Raw genomic sequence first — 12,842 nt, forward strand, 5'->3', positions numbered from 1 at the left:
TCAACAAATACAAATTTAATCACTGTAGCGTTCCTTCAGATCACGTAAGGCTACAATACAAACCAACAATATCAACTTGTCATTACGCTTAACAAATGAACTTAGAACGATTTTCTTTCTAGAACTAGCTCTTGTAATTAAAATGATCAAAGAAAGAACGACAGCTTAAAACGACATAGCAGTAACACCCGAACTCCAAGTAAATTGCTTTTAATTGACGTTTTTAATTAACGAAATTTCCAAAGCGATGACTTTCAAAATATTAAAGTTAAAAGTGGTCCATTATGTGTTTCTTTTTTCACCCAAATGTTCTAAGATAGCCATCTGCGGTTTGTTGGAAACGAATAATGTATTGACGGTGACCGCCCGCGTCACGCAATTGTTTACATTCTCACGGCGGGTCAGGGAAAAATCTATGAGAAGCACAGGCCAAGGCGGGCGACTTAAAACCATTTGCCCACAGATATTTTTTGATTTTCAAACAGGTGGGTGTACAGTTAACCCGTAGAAAGTGTTTTTATGGCATTTAAAGTTATAGCCCATAGAAAAATATGGCGATTTTTTAGTGCTATAATTCGTTTGCAACACATCGTAATATTTTGCGTTTCTGTTCGATCTCGTTTCGGGCTCAAAAGAAACCTCGATTTATTTTATTTTTCGCTCAGTCATACCATGAAGACCTGAGCTGAATGTAAAGACCATTGAAAGATTCTTAAGTAGCTGCTGTGCGACGCGCAAAGCAATCAAATTTTCAGAAAATTTAGCATAACAGGAAGTAGATTTTGAGCTCAATCGGGGCAAAATCGTTTTTCGCAAATTTCTCCCCCAAAAAGCTGCATTAGCAGAAACTAACTATGGTCCGTTTGTTTACTAGCTAGGGCCAATCTATGGGCAAAAAATGGGCAAAATCGATTTTTCGACTTGTGCCGTTGTTTGGTCCATAGTTATGGGCACTGGCTCTTAATAGTTTCAGCTGGAAATAGGATCACATCAGCAGATCGAGGTGTAAGATGGTGTGATTGTGAAATATAGAGCCATGATTTCAAGGATTTCTGGGAAGCCACTAAAAATCTTGATCACATAACAGAACTGTCTTCTGTGCTTTTTGGTGGCATTTCCTGTTCTTTCCTACCTTATTCAGAAAGACAAGACATTGTTATTAATCATTATATTCTTTCTTAGTTAACATGGGGACTCCCACACAAAAGAAGTTTAAACATTTTTTTGCTGTGGGGACTGATTGAAATGCAGCGGTTACAATACTCAGTTCCTAAGTCTCTACCAAATGAAATCTCGCAAAAATACCAAAATAGTATACATATGTGAAAAGTTGGAAAGTTTTGTTTTCTAACTTGTCCCCAAAGATACATTTAGCCATCTTCACTTTTGTCTGGAGTCTCCTCCTGCTGAAAGGGTTTGCAATAAGCAAAATCACTCTCGCATGAATGGTAATTGTGATATTTTTTTTTGGTGATCATGGATACTTGCATAGGCTTCTAATAATAATTTTATTATTCAATTTCCATGTGATTTGTTCTTCTTCTTGACTGAGATTGTGGACTACAGGAGCTGTTATTGGGTTCCATTAATTAATTTTGCTATGATTAAATTATACCAAGAATTATAAGCAAGCTAAGAGTAAGTTATATTATGTACATGTATTTTGTCTGCACTACACAACCAAATGCACTCAAAGTTTATCAGGCATGGGTACATTTGTCAGAAGAGCCCAGCATATCCAAGATATGTTTTGATTGACAGATCAATTAAGATAATTTACAGCAAAATGGATAAACAATACATCAATATCTTACATGCACCAAACTGGACATAGGGGTTACGAGGCAATCATTTAAACAACAGATTGAAATAATTTATAAACAAGAGAACACTATTTGTACAACAGTAGAGAACAAATTAGCCTTATTGGACGTTGCGAATGGCAAGGCTGTCTCTCTCCATTTCGTGTTGGCAAAATATTAATTTATGCCATGTCCAATGCAGATTATCTCAAAATTGATTTACAAACACGATAAATATCACTTTAAAGCCAAAAAAGCAATTATTTAAATAAACCATGAGTAAATTATCTCTAAGAAAAACTGATTAATTTAACAGGCACCTTAAATAATTAGTTAATATATGTGTTTCTTAATAATGTAATACAGTGTATCTGTCACAATGTTGCAGCCATGATATTACAACACACAGGATGGGTTGCAGAACTCAACTTCTAAGCCAGTTTATTCAATGACCTTGGTGCAGAAATTATAATCCCATCAAGTTGTCTGTAAATACAGAGAAACCAAACAAATCATTGCAATCTTAAGTAATACATTATTGAACTCTTTTGCATGTATGTACGGTGTATGTTCCATTAACATTGGGGATCTCTCAGAAGCTGCATCCATCATAAATTAATTTGTTCCTGCATGCATTTGTTTATAGAACTTTTCACACTTTAATATCTCTGTCATACTTATAGTGATCTCTCTGTTCTACAACAATTAGTACACAAGAAAAATACACTCAGTAAGATATTGTTTACAATAAAAATCAATGCCTATAAGCAATCATAAGGACTTTAAATTTATATTTCTTCAGAAATATCTCACCAGGCCATGGTTGCTTTGAAAATCTTTGATGTCTTAATACAGGCTGCCCATGTGTAAACTGTTCATATATTGAATGACAGGAACAGACATGTAATCATACTGTAGCTGCTACTTGAACACCACTGTTATTCAGATAAAAACATATCGATTATAATTTATTATAATCTTTACACACAAACAGATGACATTCCTTTCTTTGATATACAGTGTACTTCATTGTTAGTTGTTTACTCAGTGTTAGTGAATCAAATGCTAGGGGCTGGTACTCCCGGGGGGCAATGCCATATATGGGCTATATAGGTATGTGCCGCTGTGAAGGGTATGGTTTTCAAGCAGTTTACTCTAGGATAGGGTATATAAATCAGAGTGTTTGGGTCTAGAGTAGGATATCATTTTCACAAAATTGACTAGTTGGTTGAAGATTTTAGTTAGACTAAGGAAATCAGGAATTGCCACTCAAAAATATAAAAAAAATCAAATCAGCAAGTTTAAATTTAGGCAAATCAGCCTCAACAGTGTCGATAGATGGGGAGATTTGGGGAGTTTACTCTAGTATAGGGTAGCAAAATTCAGCTGAACTAGCTCTAGTATAGGCTAAGGGTTCCAGGGTCCAAGCGGCACATCCCCACCCAGAAATTCCCAAAGTACCTCCCCCGGGCTGGTACCCCAACTTTCACAGTGGCAGGCTCTGCCCTGAGATGCAAAGAAAACTTACTAACTGAAATGAACTTGGCGACTTGCTTTTGAGATCAAATGCAGTTTGCTTTAAACAAGAAACTGGAACATTGCAAGTTACAACAATGTGCCCAGTCCCAATCAAAGGGCCATCCAGGCTGTTTGGTTGTACATATAACTGTACAACTGCATATGAGTTCAGCTTCCAAAAGAAAATCAGAGTTTGTCAGGATAAATACTGATGTTCTTGTTTACTACATGTAAATCTGAATGTGTAGTACCAGAAGATATTCACACCCAACACCCATTCATGGCCAGTCTTCAAAAATTCCAAATTAAAGTATCAGGAAGATAGAGCTCTAATAGAGAAAAAACCTCCATGTGGGGTATGAATCTTTTCTTGAAGAAAACAAAGTCTGAGAAATCATTAATTACAAAATAATGTTTAAGAAATATCTTACCTGGTAATTCCAACTTTCAGAAAATTTTGTAATCTAGAGTGTCTGGCCACTTCATATATTTGACAAGTTGACACTGGGCATGTTTGTCAATTTGTGGACTTCAACATCACATTACAATAGTAGCATTGGTCAACTAAAAACAGCATAATTTGGTTAATTAATATACACTGTACATCATTACGTTGAAATATTGGTGAAGATCGTTGCACACCAACAGATGCAGAACCATCACAGATATGATATGATATTCTTAACCTCTCTGAAATTTCAGATTATTCAAGATTAACATGCACGTACATCATTAAGGACAACCCTAAAAAACCGGTTCCGGAAACCGGAATCCGGAACTGGAAACTAGAATCCTGAATCCAGATATTATGAATGATGATAGAAATAATTCACTTCAGCAATGTCTAATAAATAAATATGGGGAAAAACTATTTTGCTGTTATTTACTTTCTTGGCTTTACTTCAGCTACAAACTGTAATTGCTTAAAAATTTTTGACTAGTTCTGAACAACCCTTAGCTATACATCTGGCCCAATTGTTCAAAAGCTGGATAAAGCTATCCATTGGGTAATCACTTTCCAGTCAGGGTTAGTGATTTTTCAGGTGGATAGAGTTACTCATAGCCTGCGAGCAGGCTCTACTATCTGTCTCTAGTGCCTGAGCAGGCTAAATAAGTGTCTAGTGTTTTTCTGCATTGGCATTTCAGCAAGTGCCTTCATGCAGCTTTACTGCTCATGCCCCCGGCCCAAACACAAGAGTCTGCTCAAAGGCTTAGTTACCCATCTTTTGTTCAATCTGGCTCTGGTGAGAGTGCAGTTCTTGTCTAGATCAAATTGCTATGAGAAGACTGGTGAGTAGCACAATAACAACAAGCTATTTTGGTGAGTTTCTGGCAGTCTTTAAGCATCTTTTAACAACATGTGGTCCGATCTGTTAGCAAGTGAGAAGCAGACAGAGGTAAGTGTGCAACATTTCTATAAATTGTTTTAATATGATGGCCGCCAAGAATATGAAATGCTGATTTGTCACAGTATCAGTGTGGAAATAGTGTTGATCCGGAACTAGTTTGGTATCTGTTGGACAAATCAAATATTATATTAAGATGAGCCAGGTTAGCCTTTGAACTTCGAAAGTGGGGGGCGTGACCGTCAATGTACAGGGGGCTGCCACTGACAGACATCCTGTTCTCTATGACATTTTCTATCTTGTTCAGTATCTACTAGACATAAAGGGTAAATTCATACCTCCGGTAAATTGCAGATCACTTATTAAACAAAATGGCAAGAAGATCTTTTAAATCTTATAACCGCGGTTTTAAAATTTAACTGTTTTGTTAATACTACAGTCACAACGCAGTGCACATTCCAGAGCAGTCCTTGATGATTCATTGATAACTGTAAACACATCACTTGATCAACACAAACTGTGTCATATCTTATTGCACCATCAGTCTTAGCCTTTGCGAAATCTATGATGATGTAATGGTCTTAATCTGGAAGTTTGCTCGGGACATGCCCATGAATGATACAAAAGGAAACGAGTGTCACGCTATTAATAATGCTTTTAATTAACAGCTTTCTTCCTGAAACGTCAAAATTTAATTTGCTTGCGCCTTGAAGTGGTCACGCAAGTCACACAATCAGGGGGGTTTACGTTATCCACAGCTAATTTTGGAACGGTTGTGTTTTTTCTCCTAGCACTGACTTAAACATTGCAAGTTCTGGCAAGCTCTTGTTTACCTCGGCAAATACTTAATTTTTCTTCAAATCTCTTAACTCGCTGCGATGAAACAGCCAAAGAATTCGCTTCATTTGCCGAAACCCACAAGAAATACTCACAAAATTGCACATAAATTAATGACCATCGCTTCTGGCAAAATAAACTTGCAAAGTAAACATGATCTTACAGTGCATTTGCCATGTAGCGAAAATGAAAGCTGCAATGTCAGCGCATTCCATGGCTGACGTAATACCCTTTTTTCGCGTTTTTAGCGTATTTATTATTTCCCTTTGAATCCAACGCTTCGATAAAACCAGAAGAAAATATATATTATACACAAATAAAGAAAACAATATCCGTAACATTGTCCTTGTATTAACGTTTCAACAGCTTATGGCGAATAAACATCACAGGTTGCATGATTCAAAATTTGGCTGAGAGGAAGTTTGGGTCTGGTCACCGACCACCAAAAAAAAAAAAAAAAAAAAAAAAAAAAAAAAAAAAAAAACACTGGTAGAACACGAACTGCGCTCGGCCCATGGCCGTGCAGTTAATTGCCAGCAAGCTTATTTTAGACGCTCTCAGGGTGCTTGGAATTAAATTATGACGCACTTTACTAAGATTCTCATAATTATAGCCCTCACTAGAAATAACGGTTGCACGAATTTCGACAGATGGGGAATTTTTGTGTCAGTTTGAGGTCCTTTTTACTTGGCCGCTTATTTTTTACAGGCAAAAACCTAAGCAAAACAATTTTCGAGTATTTGAAGAACTTGTTTTCTTCGATTTGTGGATTCTGGTTTCCGGTTACTGGATTCCAGTTTTTCATTCTGGATTCCGGCTTCCAGTTTCTGGGTTTTAGGGTTGCCCCACCTTTAACAGAGTGTTTGCTTTACATTCAGTTTACGCATGGCTGTTATCCAGCATACGCAGACTTATAAGTTTGCCTTCAAAAATAAACTGCAACAACTATTGCATCTTTCATCACCTATTCTTGTGATGAAATGACAAAAAATCCAAGTACAAGAAGTCAAAAGCATAAAACAAACTTACCCGGTAATGCTTACAGTTCCTCTTATTGTCTGCATATGCCTTCCATAAACTGGTACTGCCTGGACATTGTACTCACTATTTTTGTGATCACACCTTAAAACATCACTGTTATATAATTTGTCTTGAAAAAGCAATGCATGAAATGTTATGCCTTTGGCACTCACCAAATACCTTTACATGATGTACAAAGTACACCACATCAACATTCACAATTCTCTTTACTTTCACTGTAACTTTTTTTATGTCATTTTCCCTAACTTGAAGACAGGACTTCCACATTAGGTGATAATTTGCCTCTGAAATCTCTATGAATTCACAGGGAGTGATAACAATTAAAACGTGACTAATTTTAGCAAAGGAGGCGTTCAAATGTCAGATTTTAATGTTAAGTTTATAACTTTACATTACTCTTCATATATATATATAACCTCTCAATAATTGCACCTGTAGACAGAAGGTGTGCTGGGGGAAGAGATGTTCTAAACTTTCTGAACTTTTCCCCCTTACCTGTAATAGGATGACTATTATGAACTACGATTCGCAGCCAACTCCAACATCAGGCTATGTATACACATGTATATTTTGTTGTCTCCTGTAATCATAAAAAAATAAAAATTTAAACCCTCCATAAAGTTCATACCCAATAACACTGCCACATGTAGCGCTGTTACTGGGAATTAATTTAAGTGAAACTGTTGAAACAGCTCTGTCAAAATTGTTTCTAGCAGTTAAGACAGGATAACAGAATATACACGTAGTACACAGCAAAGGCCAGAGATACACACGTGTTGGTTATTAGTTAGGATTTTGTGAGCTTCTGTGCTAGGTATGGTGGAAAATAATGGACTATCAAAAATGAAGGTTCCTAAGACATTTTGACAGCAATGAGAGGAATGAATATATAAATTTACAAAAGAAAGAGAAGTTCTTGCCCTGTCCAGTTCTTTGTCATAAAAATATCATTTACATACATTTATTACATATGGTTTGTGTTTAAAGCTGATATAATGCACACTCTGATTGGCTAATTCTAGTGTATTATTTACATTTACATGGTATACGTCGGTAAAATCATAAAACATCACATGTGACTAAAATAAAAAATAAAAACTAAAAAGAAATGCCTACATGTAATTCATAATAATTTAAAAATACTTAACACTAAAACAGATCTAATTCTTTACTTTATTCAAAATTATGCCCATGGGTCAATTACGAGCATGCTAAAAGGTCCTAACACAAAGTAAAAGGAAATTAAGAAAACTATTGCTTTTTTCCTGAAAATTGTAGCGACCGAAAACAATGATTGAACACTCTGAGAGTGCATTCTATCACCCTGACAAGATAAAATTTAAGGAGAATAGAGAATTCACAAAATTATATTACAAAGGAATTGGTACTGGACAGGACAAAGGAAACAGCCAGGAAGAAACTGAAACTTTCTTTGACGAGCAAAAAAAAGTATGCATGCACAACAAAGAAAACAGTGAGTGACATTCGGTTAATGAGTTACAATGTAGTTAATAACAAAATTAGTGTGAAGAAAAGAGCAGAGAGAGAGAGAGTGTGTGTGTGTGGAGAGAGGAGAGTGCTCTCACCAACTAAATTGTGTATGTATGTATGTATGTATGTATGTATGTAAAACTTATTTCTATTACTGAGAAATGGTCAGGGCAAGAACTTCTACTCCCTAAATTTTTTCTAAGTATGTAAATGTCATTTACACTGTTCAATTTACCGAGTAAAGCTCTTCGCATTTTTTTTTTCCATTAGTACTATCTCACTTTTGAGGGACATTTCCATATTAAGTGTAAATACTGCATATTTGGGGAATAACCCATGTACCCCCAACCAAAAGCAGTGGCACTAATAAAATGAAATAGTAAATCAAAATGAAAGTAGAGCTTTATTTGCACACAGGATTTACATGCACAATCGTCTACTCGACATTTGGACTATATAAGCATTTCACCAAACCGAACTAATTGGACAGACAACAAAATAAAACGAGGAAATCTACATTATAAACACAATAATTATGCATATCACTTCATCTGAGTATCAAAAGCAAATCCTTCTCATTGAAAGGTAACCGAATGAAAGAGAGGATAAAGAAAATCGTTTAACCTTGCAGTGTTAAAAGTTTAATAATTATTCACGCTTAAATTTGAATATTACAGTGTGCATTTTTGCTGAAGGCTTAATTTAGCTTTGCAGTCATTTTATCGGCGGTAGCTTTGCCAGTCTTCAGCCAAATTAACCTGGGAATTCACCCAAGCATTTCGCCAAACCGAATAAACTGAACTAACAAAACGAGGAAATCTGCATACTTTGTAATCACAATATGCAAATCTTCCCATAGGAACGTTGAAAGTAAATTTAGCAAATCCTGTTTGTACACCTTTCTTGGTTTTCAACAACAGAAGAAGAAATTCTAGCTGTCTACGAGGCGGCTGTGCCAACTAACACAGAGAAAACTTCAAAACTCGCCCGGCCGTGTTTACAAATACGGTTTTGGTTAAGCTTATTTTTAGACGTGAGGTTATAAGCTTAGGTTGACGACGAAAATCGACAGAAAGCTTAATTTGTTTACAACTTACAACAACCTCCACAAAGCGATTCACTTGCTATTGTTTAGAGATGAGAGAAATTAAAACGATGCAATTTATAAATTGTCTCACAACATGGCTTCAAATAAGGAAGACTTTCAAAGGATTCCAATTGAAAATCAGCTTATATCGCTGAGGCAACTTGTTAATTAACCGCGCGGCCATGGGCCGAGCGCGGTTCATGGTTTACCCGTGGTTTTTTTTTTTTCGCAGTTTTGTCTGCGACCAGACCCAAGCTTCCACTCGGCCAAATTTTGAGTCACGCAACCTGTGATGTTTACTCGCCAAAAGCTGTTGAAACATTAATAAATCTCATCTCCGATACTGACTTTCGCGGGAAAAAATTAAAAACCCAGCGTTCGTCAGAAATTATATTTTTTCAGCAGAAATTTAGCTCGGAACATATACATATTTATATTCCTTTGAATCGTCGATGAAATGAACTTTTCCGGATATTTTTTCCTTCGGGGTCAACAAAAACCTCCGATTACAAAATCACGCCGAACCCACACGTTGCAAAAAAATCTCTTCAAAACCCTGACTTCGAAGCGATATAACACTTCAGCGTTAATAGCTACCACACATCGGCAGGCGGTAAATCTATTCGTTAACAATCCAGCCTTATCGTGTTAAAATTTCAGCGAAATCGAACAAAACCAGAATTAATTCGAATTTTTTTGTGACCTCACTCCCCAGACTTGACCTGACAAAGGAAGCAACGGTCGCCCATAGCAACCGAAAAACGCGAACATAACAAAGCCGAACGTTTCGGCCAAAAATCTCCAGAATTATCGCCTGAGAGCTTAAATTTGAATGGGAACATCTTTTTCGAACTTTTTTTCAACTGATTTAGACGAAAGACTGGCCTCGGCGGGCTACAAGAAAGACCAAGAGAAAAACAGAACAAGACAGCAGAACAAGCCGATAACATTTCATCGCACGGCTTTCGGCACGAAAACGAAAATACAGCCTACTTCTGGATAAATTCAGCCTTAGAAGCCAGCAACCGGCCCCAGATTACTTTCTGTATCCTTACAAATGTCCTGACTTCCATCTCCGAAAGATTTTGCCCCAATTTTGGGCAAATAAACATTTCGTCGACGTTGACCGCCATTACGGTGGCTTGCATACTAAATTAGCTAACTTGACAAAATTCTCCCGAGGGGGGGATATGACGAAAAGAGCTGAAAGATGGCCTATAATTGGCTAATGATGAGATCATCGAAAGTAACGCCAATTTTCTGTCACGTTTTCAATCTGTGGTCACTGGAGTGACCAAAATCGATACATCGGTCGGGATAGAGTTTTGTTATTAAATTATATGACTTGTTTGACTACTTTGCTAGCCCTTTACTCGTGGAAAACACCAATTAAATTTAATTATGACTTTTAAGAAAGAAAGCTGTTGTTAATAGTGTTATTATCATGTCATTCATATCCCTCATGCCCATACATATCCCGAAGAAAGTTCTACAAAGATTAAGACCATTACGTCATCGCAGATTTGTCAATGGCTACCACTGATGGTGCAATAATACAGTTTGTGTTGATCAAGTGATGTGATGTCTACAGTAAGAAAAGAATCATCAATAACTGCTTTGGAATGTGCACTTCGTTCCGACGGTAGTGCTAAGCAAACAGTTAAATTTTAAAAGCGCGGTTATAAGATCTAACAGATCTTCTTGTTTTCATAGCAAACGCAACAGCAAAAGTCACTTACCGCAAGTTAGCAACATCAGTTCGGCCAGTGTAAATCTTCCAGGCAGAAACTTGCAGCAAAAGTTGTGAAGACTGAACTGAACTAATCTTTTTGACAGATCAACGAATCAACCACTTTTTCCCGCTGTGTTTACTGTTTTGTAACACTCGGACATGTTTGATTTCTCTTGTTCATCACCTGACCAAATCATGTGACTTTTCTTGCACGGCTGCACAGCGTCACAACGCGCGAATTTTAAAAAACTTGGCACTGCAGTCTTCTGAGTACTTTCACATCCTATCTATGGCCCTCGTTAGCTTTGGTTAACGGCATTGTTCGGTATTATTTCACTTCCTTTCTCTAGCCCTTGACTCGCTATAATTCACGCCATTGTTCACTACTGTTTCGCCTCCTTCCCCAGCGCTGGCCCGCTCTTTTTCGCGATCTCCTTCGCTACTTCTTTACCTGTTAATTCTTGCTTTCTTTTTAATTCCTTCAGTGCAACCCTATCTTAAAAACATTAGATCAACCTCCGCTATCATTTGTCGACATAACAAATAGAAATGCGTTTTCTTTTCTTTAAAAATCCCGCCAAGAAAAATGGCATTCTTCTGCTAGAGACCGAGGGTGCATGTCTCTGTCGACCTATTAGCTGGAGTATGGCCGCCATGTTGGGCAACTCCGCCGTCGCCGTCGCCGTCGTCGTCGTCGTCGTCGTCGTCGTCGTGCGTACGCGCCCACGAGCAATACCGCTAGCCATGAAAACCATGAGAAAATTCATTCATGGATTTCCTTTTGTTTCCCATATGATTATGGGGCTCCGCTTGGCGGCCCTTCGGGCCGCCGGAGCTCCGCTATTATATGGCTCGGGCTTGTGGCCGATATAACGCGCGTTCTGATTGGCTAAGAGCGATATCTGAGCGGTCATTATGCAGCCGTAATGCCCACGGGCCGATTACGGATTATGTAACTTGGGAAGAGCCCGGCTCTGAAAATGCAAGTGCATTGAAACGATGAAAGCCGATTAAAAACAGTAAGAGAAAGTAAATTTAATCCGAGTAGCTAAAAGTTTAGAGATTTTTCTTTAACAAAATTTATATCGAAGTCGTTTTTGACTTACCAGCCGGAACCCTGGTGGGCATTAGTGAAAAACAATCAAAGTTTACCGAGTCTTAGCTAAAGCTAAAATCGCTAAGTGAAAAACACCATCGGCAGATCTGTCATGCATCCTGAGTAGAACACCACGAAGAAACTTATAAGTTATCATCTTAGTCAAACAATTACTGAAATATTGAACTCCGCCACAGTTCTCATCAAATAGATTCCATTGCTTTAACACAAGCAAGTGTAAATCATCTTCCAGGATCATCAGATGTAAACAATCGGACGGTTTCTGTCGGTAGCAGTATTTCTGATAACTGCAGGAAGTTTTAGACTTTCACAAGCCTTGAAAAGTTCATCCATACATCCCAGAATGAAGATGGCGAAGATATTTTGTCGAAAGCGAATGGCCAAGATCGAGTTATTCTGAGCAGTACATTCCGAAGCATTAGTATTTTCTTTCATCGAAAGACCGTTGGTTTGGACTATTTTGAAGCACTTTCTGTCTTTTCTATATACGTTGACGTTTCACCTCAAAAGTCGGAAAAACTCCCCCATCCAGTTGTGGCACCACAATACTAAAATATCTTTTTGAGGCTGTGACAATCATTTTTCCCGTAAAGAAACGTGTGTTTTTAACGGAATACGTAAAGTTCACTGACTTTGTAGTTTTGCCCTGGGTTTTAGACGATGAATGAATCGGTAGACGCGCGCATCGCCGGATGTAAATTGACGACTTCCGCTCGAATATTTTTTTCTTTCCTTTAATTCATGAGCCAGATAATAAACAACTTAATAACCTCGACCGTTCGGTCGTTAAAGGAAAATCTCAAACCTCAGCCTGTCGCTCGGTCAATACGGCAAGGCCTCAGTTTGAGATTTTCCCGTAACGACCTCACAC

General features: G+C 37.6%; 1 long non-coding RNA gene across 2 annotated transcripts; it reads right to left on the bottom strand.

The window, feature by feature from the left end:
- Nucleotides 1-1,153: 1,153 nt before the first annotated feature.
- LOC149115720 (uncharacterized) lies at nucleotides 1,154-11,231 on the bottom strand. 2 transcript variants are annotated; one of them, XR_016206113.1, is made up of 5 exons: nucleotides 10,862-11,231; nucleotides 6,533-7,124; nucleotides 3,752-3,884; nucleotides 2,616-2,737; nucleotides 1,154-2,288 (listed from the first exon to the last, which is right to left on the bottom strand). It is a non-coding gene; the product is annotated as an uncharacterized LOC149115720 (long non-coding RNA). The 2 variants fall into 2 exon arrangements; XR_016206112.1 differs by lacking the exons at nucleotides 1,154-2,288; nucleotides 2,616-2,737; nucleotides 3,752-3,884 and having other exon boundaries at nucleotides 5,944-7,124.
- Between the last annotated feature and the right edge of the window lie 1,611 nt (nucleotides 11,232-12,842).

The sequence above is a fragment of the Orbicella faveolata genome, unplaced genomic scaffold (assembly GCF_042242905.1).
Source record: "Orbicella faveolata isolate gen_17 unplaced genomic scaffold, um_ofav_v1 contig_13, whole genome shotgun sequence".
Classification (NCBI taxonomy): Eukaryota; Metazoa; Cnidaria; class Anthozoa; order Scleractinia; family Merulinidae; genus Orbicella; species Orbicella faveolata.